Source organism: Dipodomys merriami, unplaced genomic scaffold (assembly GCF_024711535.1).
Source record: "Dipodomys merriami isolate MVZ:Mamm:240054 unplaced genomic scaffold, mDipMer1.0.p SCAF_2, whole genome shotgun sequence".
Taxonomy (NCBI): domain Eukaryota; kingdom Metazoa; phylum Chordata; class Mammalia; order Rodentia; family Heteromyidae; genus Dipodomys; species Dipodomys merriami.
The window spans coordinates 19473601-19491816 of NW_027203381.1; the positions used below are offsets into that span (position 1 = coordinate 19473601).

The window sequence follows — 18216 nt, forward strand, 5'->3', positions numbered from 1 at the left end:
TAAGGCAGCCCTAGTGCACTGGTGACTGGTGCTGGGTATCTGAGCTGCAGTGCTCTCTGGGCCCCCTGGTGCCCAGTGGTCCTCATTCATTTGCTAAGTCCCTGCTATGTGCCAAAACCACTGCTGGAGGGCTGAGGGTCACCAAGAGAGAGAAAGTGCCTGCTTCTGAAAGCTCTGGTTCCCGGGAACCGTGTCCTATGGGAAAAGTGAATCCAGGTACACGATGATCTTCAAAAGGCTGTAGTGAGTGTTAAATGCCCACAGCACACCAGCCTGGCCCAGTAAGGGAGGAGCTGGGTTTGAGGAACTGATGTTTCTGTTGGAGATGAAAGGACACAAATCAGAGGGGGGGGGGAGAAAATTGAGGGGTAAGGACCCATGACTATGCAAAAACATGGCAAGAAAACCTAGTAGAGCAGGCACTGAACTCTCTTATGCCAGCCTCTGGCTCTTAGAAAAAGAGGGTGGGGTTGGGGAACAGGAGCAGAAATCAGCCATCGGGAGCCAGGCTTAGCCCTGGATAAAGAAATAGCAAAATCTCCTCTGGTGGTGTGGGTGAGGAGGGCAGGGGGAGGAGGCAACAGCCTTGTCCTGGTTCAAAAATGGGGCCTGTTGTAATTCTTAGGCCCAAAGAACAGCCTGCTGGAAGCCTGTCCCTACCTGCCCAGCCTTGTGCCTGTCCCAACCCTGAGGACTCTTCTGTTCCCATTGTTTCCTGCACCCCACACCCAAACCCAAGAATAAAGGCAGCCACCCCTGCCCACAGCTGCTTGTCCTCCCCACCCAGGTGACTCAGGCAGGGTGCCTGATGGCAGCAGCTCTCTGCCTGGCCCTGTTCAGCTACCTGACACCCCTGATTTGCCTCCTTGTCTCTGTGACCTAAATGAGGGTAGATTTTGTCCCCCTTGAATTAAAAAAAAAAGGTGTCTTTCTCCCTCCCCCTGCCTCACTGTTGGGTGTAGATTATTATAGTGCCTGTTTGTTTCTAGGGGACAAGAAAGAAAGTGAATTTGGACAAGGCCAGCTTAATTGGGATGTACAGCTGCCCGAGATCTCCTGTCCACTCTGGCTAATTCTGAGCCAAACCAGTTTTCCGTGGCCAAGCGGGGCCTGGTTTCCACATGGGTTCCTGTCAGGAAGTTCCTCCACCCTGTGTGTACTGTTAAATAGGATCCTTTTCACTCCTTTTCCTCTTATAAACTTCCCTTCCAGGTCATCCTGGACGGGGAGGGAGGGCGGGGGAGGGAACACCAGGCTCCAGTCCCAAAAGGGAAATGGCTGTGGAAGGGAGGCCAGCTGTGGCTGGCCAGAGTCAAACATCTGAGATTCCAGCTCAAGGACAAGGCCCAGAGCAACTTCTTCCTCTTCAGAGCATGCCAGCTGCTCTCCTATTCCATCATGCCCCCCCCAACTTTATTCATCCAGTCCCACCTTCCCTCCCTTCTCTTCAAAGTTGGGGCTAAGGGGTAATAGGAAGAGCAGTCCATCCTAAAAATACCTCCCACCTCTGCTGTCCTAAAAATATTTCTCCTTTCCCAGAGAGTGAAATTCTCCCTTCCCTTCTTTAATCTTCCTTTACTCTCGTCAAACCCCACACTGAGATGGGTCAAAGCTGTGTGTGCATGCATGCCATTACTGGGGCTTGAACTCACAGCCTGTGCACTGTCCCTTAGCTTTTTCACTCAAGGCTGGCATTCTATCACTTGAGCCACACCTCAAGTGGGGCTTTTTAGTAATTATTTGGAGATAAAAGTCTCACAGACTTTCCTGTCCAGGCTAGCTTTGAACTGTGATCCTTAGATTTCAGCCTCTTGTGTGGCTAGCATTGCAGTAGCTAGGAGCCACTGGCATCTGGGTCTTTTCCAGCTTTGCTGGGAGCTTTGGAAGAGGTCAGCCTTCCTCCTCTTCCTTCCACTGCCTTGGGTACCCCATCCAGGCTATAAATTCATGTGGCTGAGATATTATTCACTGCTGAGATTTTTCTTTTTTTTTTTTTGGGTTCGGTTGTGGGGCCTGAACTCTGGGCCTGGGCGCTGTCCCTCAGCTTTTCAGCTCAAGGCTAGCGCTCTACCACTTGAGCCACAGTGCCACTTCCGGCTTTTTTCTTTTTGCTTATGTGGTGCTGAGGAATCGAACCCAGGGCCTTGAGCATGCAAGGCAAGCGCTCTACCACTGAGCCACCTTCCCAGCCCGTCACTGCTGAGATTTTGCATCTAGCAATGCAAGCCACAGAGCCCCAGGGTATCCAAGCATATGCTGAATGATTGATGCAGTGAGTTTCTGTCTTTTTCTGTGACACTACCTTGGTGTCCTTTCTGGCTTCATAGCACAGGGACACTGGTGCCTTGGATGAGTTGCTTCAGGTCTCTTAGTGTCAGTTGTCTCCCTATAATATGGGCCGGACATTCCAGGGCTCCAGCTAAGCCTCACTAAAAGCCCATTCATAAAGGGCCAGACCAGGTAGGGTACCTGACAGGTTGCTTTCCTCTGCTTCAGTTGAGGGAGTCAAACCTGAGCTGCCTAGGGCTGTTGCCAACCACTGAGCTCCTCAGCCCTTTTTCATTCCAGAGAAGGAATTTAGTCAGACATATGAACAAAACAGCAATAAAGTGATGAACAGGCCAGGGACATTTCTTGGCTTTATGTAAAGTCTTTAATAATTTCTCATACGAGCCAGGTGCTTAGTGGCTCATGCTTGTAACCCTAGCTACTCAAAAGGACAAGATCTGGAAGATCACGGTTTGAAGACAAACCCAGGCCAAAAAGTCCATGAGACTCTACTCAGTTAATTAGCAAAAAGTCAGGTTGGAGGTATAGCTCAAGCAGTAAAATACTAGTCATGAACAAGAAAGTCTAGTGAGAAGGGCTGGGAAGGTGGCTCAGTGGTAGAGCGCTTGCCTTGCATGCCTGAGGCCGTGGGTTCGATTCCTCAGCACCACATAAGCAAAAAGAAAAAAGCCGGAAGTGGCGCTGTGGCTCAAGTGGTAGAGTGCTAGCCTTGAGCTGAAGAGTTGAGGGACAGCACCCAGGCCCAGAGTTCAGGCCCCACGACCGGACCCCCCCCCCCAAAAAAAAAGAAAGCCTAGTGAGAACACCAGGCCCTAAGTTTGAGTTCCAGAACCAGCAATAATAATTAATAACAACAATCTCTCATAAGAGATCAAATCTAAAATTTCATTGTAAATCTGGTCCAGTGATAGGAAACATAATCTCCCACAAACACTTTTTGTAGCTTAACGTTTTAAATTGGCCTTGATTGTATTTATTTGTAGGATATGGTACAATGTCTCAGAACTGGGATGTCTGGTACTTAGCATATCCATCTCCCCTAACACTTAACCATTTCTTTGTGGTGAGGAGGTTCAACACCATCTCTTTGGTTGTTTTGAAGTGTATGATGTAATATTGTTAACTATGGTCACCCTGCTTTTCAGTAGAATAGATCAGACCTTCCTAGGATTCACCCCCTAAGCCTCAGCCTGCCCTTCATCTGCCTGTCCCAAGGTCAGATCAAAGCCTTCCTTTGCTTGCTTCTCCATAGAATGAGAGTTCTTGTACTCTCATGGTTAAGAGCATGGCCTTGGCATTCAACAGAGCAGAGTTCAAGACACTGCGTCTACAGCAGCATCTACAGCTCCTGCCAGCAGAGGCTTCACAAAAACAGGTCAGGGGAGGGAAGAGGGACACAACTTGCTCCTGTGAGCCTTTGTTGACCACAAGCAGGGACTTCATGGGCACATGGTATGAGTTGACACAGTTCTGGCTGTTTGCCTGGGCTGGCCTCTGGTGGCTCACTGTCTAGGAGGAGACGTGGGAGAGGGAGAAGGAGATGTGTCAAGTTCGGCCAGGTGCAGTGATGAGAGACAGTGAAGGGCAGAGAGGAATGGAGGAGGCTTCTTCAGAAGAAGGAGTGTCCTCTGGCCCTGGAAAATGCTAGGAGATGAGAGAGCAGGGCGGGAAGGGCATTTTCCAGTATTTGGGGCAAGGTGTAATATGTGCCATCCACAGAAACACCTAGAGGCGAGAGAGTCCGCTGATGAGGGGCAGTGTGGTCACTGATTCACTCACTCGGCAACTCCTACCTACTGTGTGCCCTGCTCTGAGCTAGGAATATAAGATAGGTGGGTTACAACGGGTGCCCTGCAGGAGCAGAGACACCCATATCCTTGGTGGGGATGCTGAGTCTTTGCTCATTGAGCTCTGGAAAGAGCTCCTGAGGTACACCTCCTTGCAACTCCTGGGATGCTACACGCTTCTCTCACTGTGATAGCTTTTCCTTTAATATGAAAGGAGTCAGCATGCTCCAGCTCCAATACTTGGACTGGGGAACTATAAACTGTCAATTCATAAAGGGCTTCAAGATTCCCCAAGTCCAGGACTTTCTAACTTTGGAGCAGTTGACTCATGCACAACTTATTAAACTTAGAGGTGTGAGGTACCAGGAGTTCAACTGTAGATTCTGATTCCTAAGTAGGTCCTGATGCAGCCCAGGGATGTGCATCTTTTATTAGCTCCAAAGTGACTCTGTGTGCACTCCGCCAGCTACACTTGGGGATGCCATGGGGCTGAAAGCAGTTGGTCTGAAGTGGGGGTCTAGGCAGTGATTCACTTTTTAAACAATTTCATAGTCTAATACACAGTGTGGATTAAGACCCTCAGGGCCCAACTTTCAGCACAAATGATTTGTACAAATCAGAGCTGTCCAGAGATAGACCATATAGTGTGTATGTATGTGCGTGTGTATAGGACCATACAGTTGTGGGTCTGGCAAGTCCAAACTCTGCTAGATGTGTAGACCCAGGGAACAGCTGATAGTTCTGCTCGATGAAGGACTCTGAAGACATAGTTCCTCTTCCTCTAGGGATCTGTCTTTTTTTTTAAGTCCTTCGACTGGTTGGACGAGGCTCACCCACATAAGGTCAAAGCCAGGTTGACAGATAAAATTAACCATCACACGCCTCATTGTACAAATAAGTTGAATAGACAACTCATCCATGGGCCCACAGCCAAGCCTGCCATTGCTGGTTCCCTTGGTCTCTTAGATTGAAAAACCATGATGATACCTTCAAAGCCAAGCCCAACTTCACTTACAGACTACTACCCTTTCTAAGCCATACATTTGGCAGAAAACAGAGCTAGGTCTTAAACTAGGACCCTTAACATTTAATGGCTGCTTCCTCCCATACTCTGCATGGCTCAAAGAAGTATGCTTCTACAACCAAGCAATTGTGCAACCAGGCCCAGTCTCCATTCAACCTACAGACTGACTCTTTAAGATCTTGGAAGCAGGAAAGAAGAGGCCTATAAATCAGTTCTGCCACTAAGTAGAGGGGAGAGCTGGAGGCCACCCAGTGGTAGCCAAGTACCTGGATTTATATCCACATCCTGCTGCTATCTATAATTTTGTGGCTGCTTCATTTATGCTTGGGTTTGCACACTTAATGCTGGAATCTACCAGCATGCACACTAGTCTCCAGCTTGGCGTTAAATATGGATTCTGAAATAGACTGTGCTTTAAATCAAAGCCTGGTTATGATGATTGCTCTTGTTAGTAACATGTTACCCTCACTGTCTACCCCCTGAGGGCTTAGAAGCACCCCATCAATGGAACACTCTGAATATACAGGGGATGCTGGCCAGAGACTGTGATCCAAAGTGTTGGGATGAAGCAGTCTGTGGGTACATAGGGTCCTTTGAAGACAGGTTCTTGAACCTTGGCTAGAGCCAAGCTAGACATCAGCTTGTGCCCCAAGGATATCAGTCAGGAATTGTGGAGCCTGAGGACATATATGGTATGTGAGTCCAACGTTAGGCATTGTCAGGAGATGATGACAGGGAGCAGGTAGAGAGTATGCCACATACCAGAGACACGAGACTTCTGGCCAGAGCTGCCTTCTATATGGTCTCCTGGGCTGAATCCATCACTGGCAGGACAAGGACAGGAAATGGATAGAAGACAGAGCTGCCAAGTCCTGACCCTAAGCTAACTCCAAGAATAGGGGTTGGTTTGGGAAATGAACCATCCCACCATGTCCCCCATCTCTGATAGTAAACAGGAAGCTTCTGGTGAGACCACTTCTCCAGATCTATGGAGGAGAGCCGTGTAGTAAGGTTGAGGATGCCTCAGAGGGCCACAGTTACCAGCAACCTCAAGGAGACTGGTGGGAGCCAGAGCCAAGGCATGAGGTCAGGCCTTCAGACTTCTGTCCCTAATGTCTGTCCTCAGTTTCAAAGCTTCCCATCCAGCAGCCTCATGCACAGGTAGGCCCAGGTACTCAGCCCACTTGTCAATTGAGCAGATCAGCAACACCTGAGAACACTCACGCGCCAAGGCACCATAACCATTTCCTTATGAACCCTGGTCTCTATTTTGGAAGGCACAGCACAATGCTGGTATTCCTTAAAGGTGTGTGCGTCATGCCCTTAACATCTGCAGGATATTAAGAAATCTTAGGCAGGAATTGCAGTTAAACAGAGTTAAGCAAGTTTCTTTATCTCTACAGGATTTTCTTGGGGATGAGTGTGTGATACTCATCCATTTCAGAGGTCCATTGGAAAGCTCCAATTAGACTATGCTGCCCAGGTATCCCCAATATTTATGCCATTTAAAGTTCATAGTCGCAGACAAAAGACACAATGTGGAGCTGCTAGCTGTCACTTAAGACTCACAGCCCTGGCATCAGTGTCCAGCTAGACCTGCTGATGTGCTGATGAACCTACTATCTAGAGGAAGGATGAGGAAGCCCTTCTTCCTCAGTGGGGTGGGAATAATCCTTTCACTATCAAAGTTCCCACAGTGGGGCCTCTCCCACACCTAAAGACTCCTCAGGTGCTTGACAGCCAAAATCAGATTGCAGAGCCCTTGTATTAGGGGAGAAGGATACTGGAAGAAGACTAGCCAAGAGCTCAGTATGAGAATACCACTGTAGACTAGCCAGGGGCTCAGTACGGTGAGAAGCCCCCTGTGGACTTGGCTGTGTCCTGTAATGTTATATAGAGCAGAGAATGCTGATGTCACTGCAGCAACCATTCTGTCCCATTCCATTCCCTTCCTCCCAGGGAGACTTGCCCTGCCTCTGGTCCAGCTTCTTTTCCCCATTCCCCTCTCCTCAAAACACAAATGGCTAGCATGGCCCAGAGGCCCAGGTCCTTGGGCAGGTTTCCTGAGTCCACTAAGGAAAAAAGCCATTGATCTGATAAGCTCACTTGTATGACTCTAGGACTAGTCCCAAATCCTAGAATAACTTGGATGCAATATAAAAAATACTTTGGTGGGTGATGGTGGTTCATATCTGTAATTGTAGCTACTCAGAAGACTCAGTTCTAAGGACTATGGTTAAAGCAAGCTCCAATTAAACACCAAAAAGCTAGAAATGGAACTGTGGTATAAGTGGCAGAGTACCAGCCTTAAGCGACAAAGCCAAGAGATAGCACCAAGGCCCTGGGTTCAAATCTCAGTCCTGATGTGGGTATGTGCGCACATGCACACACACACACACACACACACACACACACACCCCACACACACATACACACAGAGCTGCTTTGTTGGTGTCTGTCAGTGGAGATTCTTATTAAAATCTCCCCTGGTGGGAATTCCCAGTGGGTGGAATGGCAGACCAGGTGGCATCACATGAGGTGACAGAGGTATGCACCAGGGTGGGCAGAACATAGAGAGCACCCTCCAGTTACCCCATCCAACCACCACCTACAGATAGAGCCAGTCCTACTTCTGTTTCCCAGTGGATTGGGGCCACCTTGTCATTCTTCATGACCAGGTTACTCAAATTTCCAAGATAATTACTCAACTTCATGCTGACATTGACTTGGAAAGACCTGCTCAAGAGGATTGGATTGCCAGAGATCCGTATCACATTGTCACGGTACTTATTAAGGAATACTTCATGTTCTTCCATGGAGTCCTTGCCTTTCTGTTGTATAAGACAGCCAAATCTCAAAATGAGGTCTCAGAACCAAGTGATTCCCTGGAACTGTACCTCTGCCCAGTGAGTGAAGAACCTGGCTGCAGCTGGATGTGGCAATTCATTTATTTATAGGAGCCATCTTGTCACCAGCCTTCCCTCTTCCTCTTCACCTTTCATGTCATCCCTGTTCCCTTCCTCCCTTCTTGTTTCTATCATACTCTGTCTGCCCACCTCCTGTACTTCTTTGTCCTGTGTCTCTCTGGGAGCCTGAGGCAGAGGTTGCCCCCTTACAGGTAATACAGGAGGTACCAGGGCTGGGCAGTGCACCAGACAGCATTGCAGAGGATAGAGTGGCACTTAAAGGGTGGGATTGGGAGCATGCGCTTAAAGGGTGGGATTGGGAGCATGAGTCTCACGCTGTTTCCTGGAACTGAGGTCTCCTGATCCTTAAGAGGGCAAGGGGTGTATATACAAGAAGGTAGAGACTGCCTAAGACAACCAACCCATCCCCTCCTGAGAGGGATGAAGATTTATGAAATGTGTGACTTTGGTGCCTTAGCCAGGAAAGTCCTAGGATCACAGAATCTTGTTGATTCACCTTGGCTTCACAGATAGAAAGGAAGGAGAGTCATCCTAGGGGTAGATGGTGGTATCGTTATAACTCTTTTCTGGGGTGCTGACTGGGAGATCCCCTACTCCCACCTGCTTGTGGTCTGGGCCTGTTTCTGCAGTGGAGAGCTGAGCAAGGGAGACAGGGTGTCATGTGGTTCTGTGTGCTAGCTGGAGCAGGCTGGGAGGAAGAGCCTAGGCAGAACTTCCTATTGTAGCCAGATGGATACCTGTGTAGACCTCAGCATCCTTGACTATAGAAGGTCCCCAAAGCCTGACCTCCTAGGAGCCTGACTCAGCCATTTGCCATTAGCATTCCCTGGCCTTCCCAGACACCACCGCTGTTGTCAAATGGAACAGGCCCCTGACCTATTGCAGCCCTGGCCTGTGACTTGCTACTCCCAGCCTCAGTCTCCCTGTAAGAAAATAAGGTTAAAAATCACCATCTCAGCAGGGTGCCAATAGTTCATGCCTGTAGTCCTAGCTACTCAAGAGGCTGAGCTCTGAAGATCGCTGTTCAAAGCCAGCCTGGGCAGAAAAGTCAAAAACTGGAAGCAATACCATGGTTCTAAGTGGTAGAGGGCTAGCTTTGAGCAAAAATGCTCAGGGATAGCACCCAGATCCTGAGTTCCAGCCCCACAACCGACCAAAAAAATAAAAAGCACCATCTCCCAGACAAAGTGTAAGGACTAAATGAGGTAGGTAGCCCTTCAAGGGTGTCCCTTGATTTCTCGAACTATGGGTATGATAGTCCCCCTATTCAAGGCTTCCCTGTCCACTATTTGTTACCCTAGTCAACACAGTCCTCAGATACTCCATGGGAGTTTCTAGAAATAAATAATGCATACATTTTCAATAACTTTTTTCACAATGTATTGTTACAATTATTCTATTATTAATGCTAATCCCTGACTGCACATAGGTATAGATTAAACCTTATGCAAAGTAATGGATATATAGAAAAACATAGCATGTATAGGGAAGACTCAGTGCTGTGTGCAGGTTCAGTCTTCTGCTGGGGGGCTGGGAAGGCTCCTCCTGTGGATAAGGGGAATACTGTACTCAGAAACAAACTGGGATATTTCACCATGGCTTTTTGTTATGTTTTGAAATCACAGCAGTATTGAAGCACTAGTGGGCCAAAAAGGTTTTTCAGAAGGAAATCCTTTCTATCCTGAGTTATAAATTGTTTAATCAGAAGAAATCAGACTCTCATTTCTTTTTTCCTGGAGTGATCAAGCTCATGTTTAGTAAATGCTCTGGTTTAGCCTTTTGCAACCTGCCACATAGGAGCAGGTATATGGTGGGGTGCCTGGGCCCAGCCTTACTAGAAGGGCAAAGCTTACACCAGCCCTTGCTGTATAAGCTTACACCACACCCTTTACTGAGGGTGTGGAGCTCTTATACTTGTTCTGGAGCCATTTCCTCCTTACTGAAGTAGAAGTTGATATAACTTCAAGAAATATAGCTCACAGTGCTTGATAAATCACTCCACAAACGCAGCCCTAAATACTTACTGCTCTATCTGATGGTGGGTACAGGAAAGCATCTCCTCTTGCTGTCTTTCCAGAGGGCACCTCTGGAAAGATGAACATCTGTTTTGGAGCTCAGCCTTCCCAGCCTGGCACTCGTGGCTCACACCTGTAATCCTAGCTACTCAGGAGGCTGAGATCTGAGGATCACAGTTCAAAACCAGCCTGGGCAAGAAAGTCCATGAGACTCTTAGCTCTAATAAACCACTAGAAAACTGGAAGTGGTGCGGTGGTTCAAGCAGTAGAACACTTGCCTTGAGCTGAAGAGCCCAGGGACAGCGCCCAAGCCCAGAGTTCAAGCCCCACGACCAAAAAAAAAAAAAAAAAAAGGCTGCTTCCTAAGCCACTGCCCATAGTGTGCTTTCACACTCATTTGTGAACAATCCACCCCATTCCATCCTCTGCTTCTGAAAACCAGCCACAAGTGCAAGTGGACTTGGAGCGTGTATATGAAATTACTCATTCACCCCACAGATGGAGCTGGGAGTCTCATGGGTCTTAAGACCCCCCATGCTCTATTTCCATTTTCTGAGGACTTAATGCTCCCTCAGGACTAGATGGGAGAAAAGGACTTAAGGACAGAGAAAATGTCCATGGGAGGGTGAGGCCCAAAGCTCCATGTAGGAAGTGCCTGGCACTGGCAGTGGCCTTCTGCCAATGTTGTGAGTGCCAGGGTGAAGGAATATGAGAAGATGTGACAGATTCCTGGGAAACATGTACACCCACCTCAGCTCGCAGCGTTTCTTCCTCCTTTTCCTAGACAGAATGTCTAGGGGAGAGGGAAGGCTGGGAACATAGAGAACAACCAGCTAATTCAGGAAGGCTATCTGGAGGAGGTGACACTTGGACTAAAACTTAAAAGAACGTGCAAGAAGCTGGGTGCTGGTGGCTCATGTCCGTAATCCTAGCTACTCAAAAGGCTGAGACCTGAGGATCACAGTTCAAAGCCAGTCCAGGCAGAAAAGTCTATGTGACTCTTATCTCCAGTTGATTACCAGAAAACTGGAAGTGGAGTTGTGGTTCAAAGTGGTAGAACAGTAGTAGCCTTGAGCAGAAAAGTTCAGAGATAGCACTCAGGCCCTGAGTTCAAGCCCCACAACCGACCAAAAAGAAAAAAAGAATGAGCAAGAACAAGGTAAAAGAGTAGGAGGGAACTGTTTCACATGAGGGGACAGAAGGAACAAGGCAGTAGGGACTGGACACACTGGTGACAACTCCCAGGTTTAAGAAAGGACCAGCAAGACAAGTAACCAAGGCTGGCAGACTGACTCAAGCTCTCTGCTCTGGGAGTCCATAAGAAGTGCTGAATCAATGGCATGAGGGGTAAAGCAAGAGAGAAGGAGCCCACAGTGACAGTCAAGAACTGGGACCCGAATGGCTACTGGGAGACACTGGGAGACTGTGGTTGGCGGAAGTGAAGGACAGACTTCCTCAGCCCTGCTCTGTAGTGTGTTTGCCTAGTACTTCCCCTTTCTTCTGCTCCCTGAGTTCCCTCCTGGCACAAACTCCCTAGAAAAGCTAAAAATTCATCTCATCTGACCCAAATCAGAGGGTGGATGAGCTGGGGCTTTATTACACCCTGGTTAAAATGAGTCTTGTGGGAGAGGATGGGCTGCATCATAATTGCCTCTTTGGTCACCTCCACCCACCGAGTCCTAACCATGGTGGAGCTGCCTCTCTTTGGAAGCCATTGTACCTTTCCCTCGACGTGTGTTCATTAGTCTGAAGAAAATAATCTTGTCATCCTGGGATAGAACTGGGAGACCATGCAGGAGGAGGTTTGACCTCCCACAAGCTTCTTTTAGGAAAAATGGCTTGGGAGGTCTTGGAGATGTGTCTCGGGGGATGGGGTAGGACTCATGAGAGACTGGGGTGAGGGCCGTTTCACAAGGAGTAGCAGCACCTCCTTCTGCAGTGTTTTCCTTTGTGACTTTGAACTTCCCAAATTGTTCTGCGGAGTTAAATGTACCATCTATTTAGAATTAAGCATCGGACAAGTTGGTGGGGGTACTGTTAACTGGATTTAGAAGAAATATTTCAGGAAAGAGTGTGGAGCAACTAAATGAATCATCATAGCACTCCACGTAACAAGTTAAAGCCCTCTCCAGTACCCCCTCCCTCCCTTCTCCCTTCCTTCTAGGAGACCCCAAGAAACTAGCTATGAATCAGACACGTTGGGGAGCATTTGGGAAGCTCAGCTGCAAATGCTGCAGTTGTGATGGGTGAGTTTCAGGCCTTAGGTGGTGAGCTGCAGGTGAATATTCACACACTGAATGTTGTTTGCCCACTACACTACTGCATTTTCTGTTGTTGGAACCAAATATCTAAGTCTGGATACCTTATAAAGAATAGATGGTTTACTTAGCTCCTCACTGTAAAGATCCAAAGACTACAGATGGTGCTGGGCACCGATGGCTCAAGCCTGGAATCCTAGCTACTCAGGAGGCTGAGATATAAGGATCGTGGTTCAAAGACAGCCCAGGCAGGAAAGTCTGTGAGACTCTTATCTCCAATAAACCACCAGAAAACCAGAAGTGGCGCTGTGGCTCAAGTTGTAGAGTGCTGAAGAGCTGAGGGACAGCATCCAGGCCCAGAGTTCAAGCCCCATGACCAAAAAAAAAAAAAAAAAAAAGACTATAGATGGTGCAGGCATCCATTGAGCTCTGGGGAGAGCCTCCTGACTGTATCATCACAATATGGCAGATGTGACACAGTCACATGACAAGACAGATTTCTACTACCTCAACACCACCATATTAGCACCATATTAGCACCAAACTTCTAACACTTCAAGCTTTGGGGAATACACTCAAGACATTCCAAGCCATAGTGCACACTCAGAAAGGTACTTGGCAAATGAGAAACATTGCATATTTGTGTGAGCTTTCAAATACTGCTCTATCTTCTCTTCATAAATAATGACCTTCTGTTCCCAGCCACTACCACCCCACTCAAGCATGATGGGAGCTATATAGGAATTACAGATCTTGTTTGGAGAGACAAGATTATACACACAAAAATCTAAGCAAGACAGAAAATGGACTGGACAAAAAAGTACATCTTGCCTTCTGGAATTGAATCAATTAATAGGTATTAGTTATTGTGTTATATTAACAAAATGTCCTCAAACTTTAGCAGATTAAGAAAACTGTAAATATATGGTTTTTACCTCATGATTTATACAGGCAGGAGTTCCGAGCAGCTTTGCTGAGGAGTTTCTGGCTCTGGGTTTCCCCTGAGGTTGTGGTCTAGCTATTGACTAGCAGTACTGGCTTCTGATAACATCATAGAAGGATTTGCTATCAAGATGGCATACTTAAATAGCTTTACATTGATTATGCTTGTTGATAGGAGCCTTCCATTCTGCTCCATATGGACTTCTTCATAGGATGCTTACAGATCTCCCAACATGGCTACTAGCTTTCTCTGCAGCATGAGTTCCAAGAGAAGCCAAGTAGAGATGGCTATATCTCTCCCAACCTAGCTTTGGAAGTCATGTTCCATCACTTCCCTATGGTCTATGGGTACACAGACCTGATACCTGAGAGACCATTCAAGATGTGAATACCAGTATTATTTCAGATTGCTCTACTATTTGAACTAAAATAGAAAATCTGTCTTCATATTGCCTACACAAGTTGTATGAATTGATAAGCATCTATTTGTGGATCTATTTCTATGGATAGGCGTCTATTTCTGTGGATCTGTCTTTCTGTGTGTGATCCTGGACCCATTAGTTTACATAGTGGTTCTCTAATGTGTTTTCCTATCTGGTAGGGCTGCTTAAGTGGTAGTCTTCCTATTCCCATGATTCATCTGTTCCAAAAATATCTTGGCTTTTCTTGGCTTTTCTATATGAACTTCAGAACCAGCTTCTCTAATATCAATAGAAATTCTGGCTGATGTCTTAATTGCTATCACATTGCGTTTGTTGAAATGATTAAGATGGAATTGGTATCTTTACAATATTGTGACCCCTTATCTAAGAACAGGGCCTATCTTCCTATTGTCATAATAAGCATTTTTTAATGCTTCTGTCAGTTTTGAAAACTTTCTTGCTCTAGATCTTGAGCTTTACTTATGACCTTATTCCTAGGTGTTGTTTCTATTCTTCTTGCCAAGCAAATGAAGTCTTCTAACATATTTTTGACCTTGTCTGTTATTTGTAGTGGAAAGTACCCAATCTTCTCATCTGCAAAGAATGGTTTCTTGCAAACTTTTTGTTAACCTGTGTGCACACGTGTGCATGCACATGTGTGTGCTAAAGGCTGATGCTCTTTCACTTGAGCCACAGCTCCACTTCCAGCATTTTGGTGGTTAATTGGAGATCAGAGTCTTGCAGACTTTGCTGCCCAGGCTGGCTTCAAGCTGCAATCCTCAAAACTCAGCCTCCTGAGTAGCCAGGATTATAGGCAAGAGTCACTAGATTTTGACCTGTTTTCTAACTTTTAAACTTATATTTCTCATTGAACGTTTCTGATCTCAAGGCAATGTCCTAGGGGCCTGCCCAGATATCCACCTATGACTTCCTGGCTCCTGTAGCCATGATTGCAGGACCCCGCCTACTCTGGACTCCTAATGAGTTCCTCCTGCTCCTTATGGGTTAGTCTTCTCTGGTCAGTGAATCCAGAAACTCTCCAAATCAGACATAGATGCATTGTAAAGCCAGGAACATCATGAACCCAGGCCAAGCACATGGGGAGTGACCAGTAGCAGGACTCCAGGAGGAAACAATCTGTGGCAGGTGAGTGTCCAGCTTGCATCCTAATTGCTCTTTCTATGGAAAGGCTTCCTAGCACCCAATAGCCTTCAGCGTCTGCAGTAGGCAATAAAAGAAATTATAGCCAAGGAGAAACTGGACATGAGTATAAATAGGAAGAGGAAATGCTTGGACTTTCTTGGGGCCATAAAAGCTCTCTATAATATTATACATAACTGCAATTAAGCCTGAAAATTGCAAGCTTCCAATGTGTTTGTTCCTAGCCAAATGCCAGGAGGTTCTCCTGGTGAATGGCGTTCACATAGAAGAAAAGCGCAAGTTCAGAAGCAAATCTGAGGTTTCATTTCCTTTGGAAAACACAGGCAGGGCTGGGATCTTATGGCATCTGGCTGGATCCCTGATTTGGACCATGTCTCCAAATTGGGGTGCACAGAGGAGGGCGACACATTTTCAAAGGATGAGATATTAACTGGAATATCACACACACCTGTGCCAGCCTCGGGCTGTGATTCTGCCCGCCTTCCTCCCACAGCTGCCACCCCACAGGGACCACTCCCAGACCGGATTCTGCACCACAAGGTCTGGGGTAAGAGAAGGGCAGGGAGTGGCTGTGGATAATGAGAAGCAGCTGCCTGGGTGGGAAGCTACAGTCTTCTGACTGGTTGCTGACACCCTCCTCAAATGCATCACCACGCAGAGTCCCCTCCCACCCTTAACCTCCCATGGCCTCTTTAACAGAGTCCAGATGCTTGGGAACCTCCTCATCTCCCTGCCTCACCTTCCCACCCACTGTGATCTGTGGCCTTCCAACCTCTTCCCCCACCTTGGACCTGTTAGTCCCCAAGCTCACCCACTTTCTACCTTTGAACCTAGTATCACCCCCAAACATTCAATACTCCTACCTGCATGTGACATGCTTGCTCAGCCTCCGTGTCTTACCTAGCACACGCTGTCCATCTTGCTGGAATGCTTTGCTCCCTGGCCCCATGCCCAGGCTGCCTGGGGGCCTCCCTTCCTTCATGATGTCCCTGCCCCGAGCCCAGCAGAGCCCCTGACCTCTGACCCAATGTGCCTTGTCCACACCCCTGAACTAGTACAGAGCACTCGTCTTGTTTCTTTCTCTCACTCTTCTGTGAAGTCTAAGGCCAGGAGCCCCATTTCTTGAATTCCAGTTTCTCTAACACTTAGAGAAATGGGTAATCATTCTGGCCTTGAAGAGGTGGCAGGGCAGACTGCCTAGGGAACCTGGGGCATTGATGCTTGGCCTCAGGTCCCAGCTCTACCTCAGTTTCCTAACTTGAAACTTGATGTGATGAGGTGGTAGAGGAAGAGGTGGAGGAGGAGAAGGAGGAGGAGGTAGAATAGGAAGAGGAGGAGGAGGAGAATAATTACCTCATGGGATTTTTTTTGTTGTTGTTGGATGTGGGGCTTGAACTCACGATCTGGGCACTGTCCCTAAGCTTTTTTACTCATGGCTAGAGCTCTACCACTCTGTGCCACAGCTAGTGGTTAATTAGAGATAAAGAGTCTCACGGGAACTTTTCTGCCTGGGCTGGCTTCAAACCACAATCCTCAGATCTCAGCCTCCTGAGTGGCTAGGATTACAAGCATGAGCCACTGGCGCCCAACTCCTCGTGGGATTCTTAAGAGGATAAAATTAGAACCCATGTAAGTTACTTAGGACAATGACTCTTCTGCAGAGTGCCCATTGAGGGCAGAAGTTTTACAGACTAGAGCTGCTTAGGGGAACAATGTGTATGTCCCCCAGCCTCAGGGAATTGTGACTTTGTGCTGATACAGGCTACAGAAAGCCACTGCAGTCCAGCTTGGGGACTCCTCCTGAAAAAGCAGCCAGGGACAGCTGGGACCCTGAAGCACACTACCACGTGCCTGGTGCTGTTTATGGGAAACGAGTGATTTATTTTATTATCTAAATTTTTGTGGTTTAATAAGGTTTAATAAGCCTCCCAAGGAGTTTTCTGGCTCAGGAAATCGCCTGTAATAAACACAAGTAGTAAATCCTTTATTTTGAACATAAAGAAAAAAAGGTGGACAATTTTTCTTAAGCAAAAACAAGTCTCCCTCTCTCCATTGCCCCTGCCTGGCAATAAATAAAGGGTGAATGAATAATTTTTAGAAACTCAGCTTGAAAATCCACCAGAGCAAAGTGGGTCTGGGGGGGGGGGACACAGCTAGAGACAGAAGACGTGCTGCTGTTGCTGAGGTGTGGGGTGACAGTTTGCACCCCAAGCTATCTGGAGTGTACACAGCTTGATACCTCAGACAGAACCTGGGGGCAGAGGGGTTTTGACATTCAGGTAGTCTGTGACCTTGGGGGAAAGGGGTTCAGTTCAGGGCCTGTATTTCTCATCAGCAAAGTGTACATAATAATCATCTAGCCACAGAGGTCGTGAAAGGTGGGTAGGAACAAGCTCTTCTGAAAGGCAGGCGCAACAGGCACATGGTCAGTTACTTTATGGGCTTACTAGAGAACCAAGAGCAGGGACTGAGTGCATACTGTGGCTAAGGTGAGGACCCGGGGAGCCTCTACCAAGGCTCCATAGGTCTTTTGGGGGGAAACATGGAGGGGACCGGGTAGAGTGTGGAAAAGGAAAGAGGTGTATGATCATGGGAGTTAGGGAGAGCCTGCCTCGCAGCTGTAAGGAAACATCTGGTTGGCTGACACCTTCAGCAGAGGAAGAAAGTTCAGAGCCCTCTACAGACCCAGGAGAGCGGCTGTGCTTCGTGAGGCCACGCCTTGCTGGGGCCTGGGGATCCAGGCATATCTCGGCAGGGTGGCAGGACAGGTGAGACAGGCTTCAGCCAGTGGGCACTCTGCCCAGGGTATTCATAGCTTCCATATAGGCTGATAATTGAAGCAGCCCTGCCCAGCCTCCCATCCCCTGGGGCAGCCCAAGCTCTCACGGGCATTCCAGGGCCAAGGGGAGTAGCTCCATTGCCTGGGGCCAAGGGCAGAGTGGCACATACCTAGCAGAGACAGGGGCTGGCCGTTGGCTAGGCCTTCCCACCTTCTCTCCTGCTAGAGCGGCCAACCCCCCCCCCGCCACACACACACACACACACACACACACACACACACACACACACACACACACACACACTTGTGGGTTTCACTGCTTTAGACCACAGGGCATAAAGACCTACTCCAAAGGCCCAGGTAGCTGCCCCACCTTGTCCTGGGTCTGGAAAGGAAAACCACGGCTTTTCTACCCTTTCACAGCAACCACCAATTCCACCAGGTGGCTTAGAAGCTCCAGGCCAGGGCAAGGAAGAGCTGGGGGTGGTAGACAGGGTGGGGCTGGCTGGGCTTCCTGGGCACTGGGAGTCAGCTGGCATGGCCAGCCTGCCCTGGAGATTTGACAGATGGAAGCACTGTCCCGAGTCCCAGATTCACTTAACTAAGAGGAAT

At 47.9% G+C, this 18216-nt stretch overlaps 1 protein-coding gene across 6 annotated transcripts in view; it reads left to right on the top strand.

Annotated features, from left to right (window-relative positions):
- Positions 1-18216, top strand: part of Zbtb7c (zinc finger and BTB domain containing 7C) — a 283578-nt gene that overhangs the window by 250439 nt on the left and 14923 nt on the right. The window contains exon 1 of one of the 6 annotated variants that reach the window (XM_070029194.1): positions 14708-14810. The exons of the other annotated variants lie outside the window; for them this stretch is intronic. The gene's annotated coding sequence lies outside the window, so the exon portion shown is untranslated. Of the gene's footprint in view, positions 1-14707; positions 14811-18216 lie in introns of those variants that run through there. 6 annotated transcript variants of the gene reach the window in all.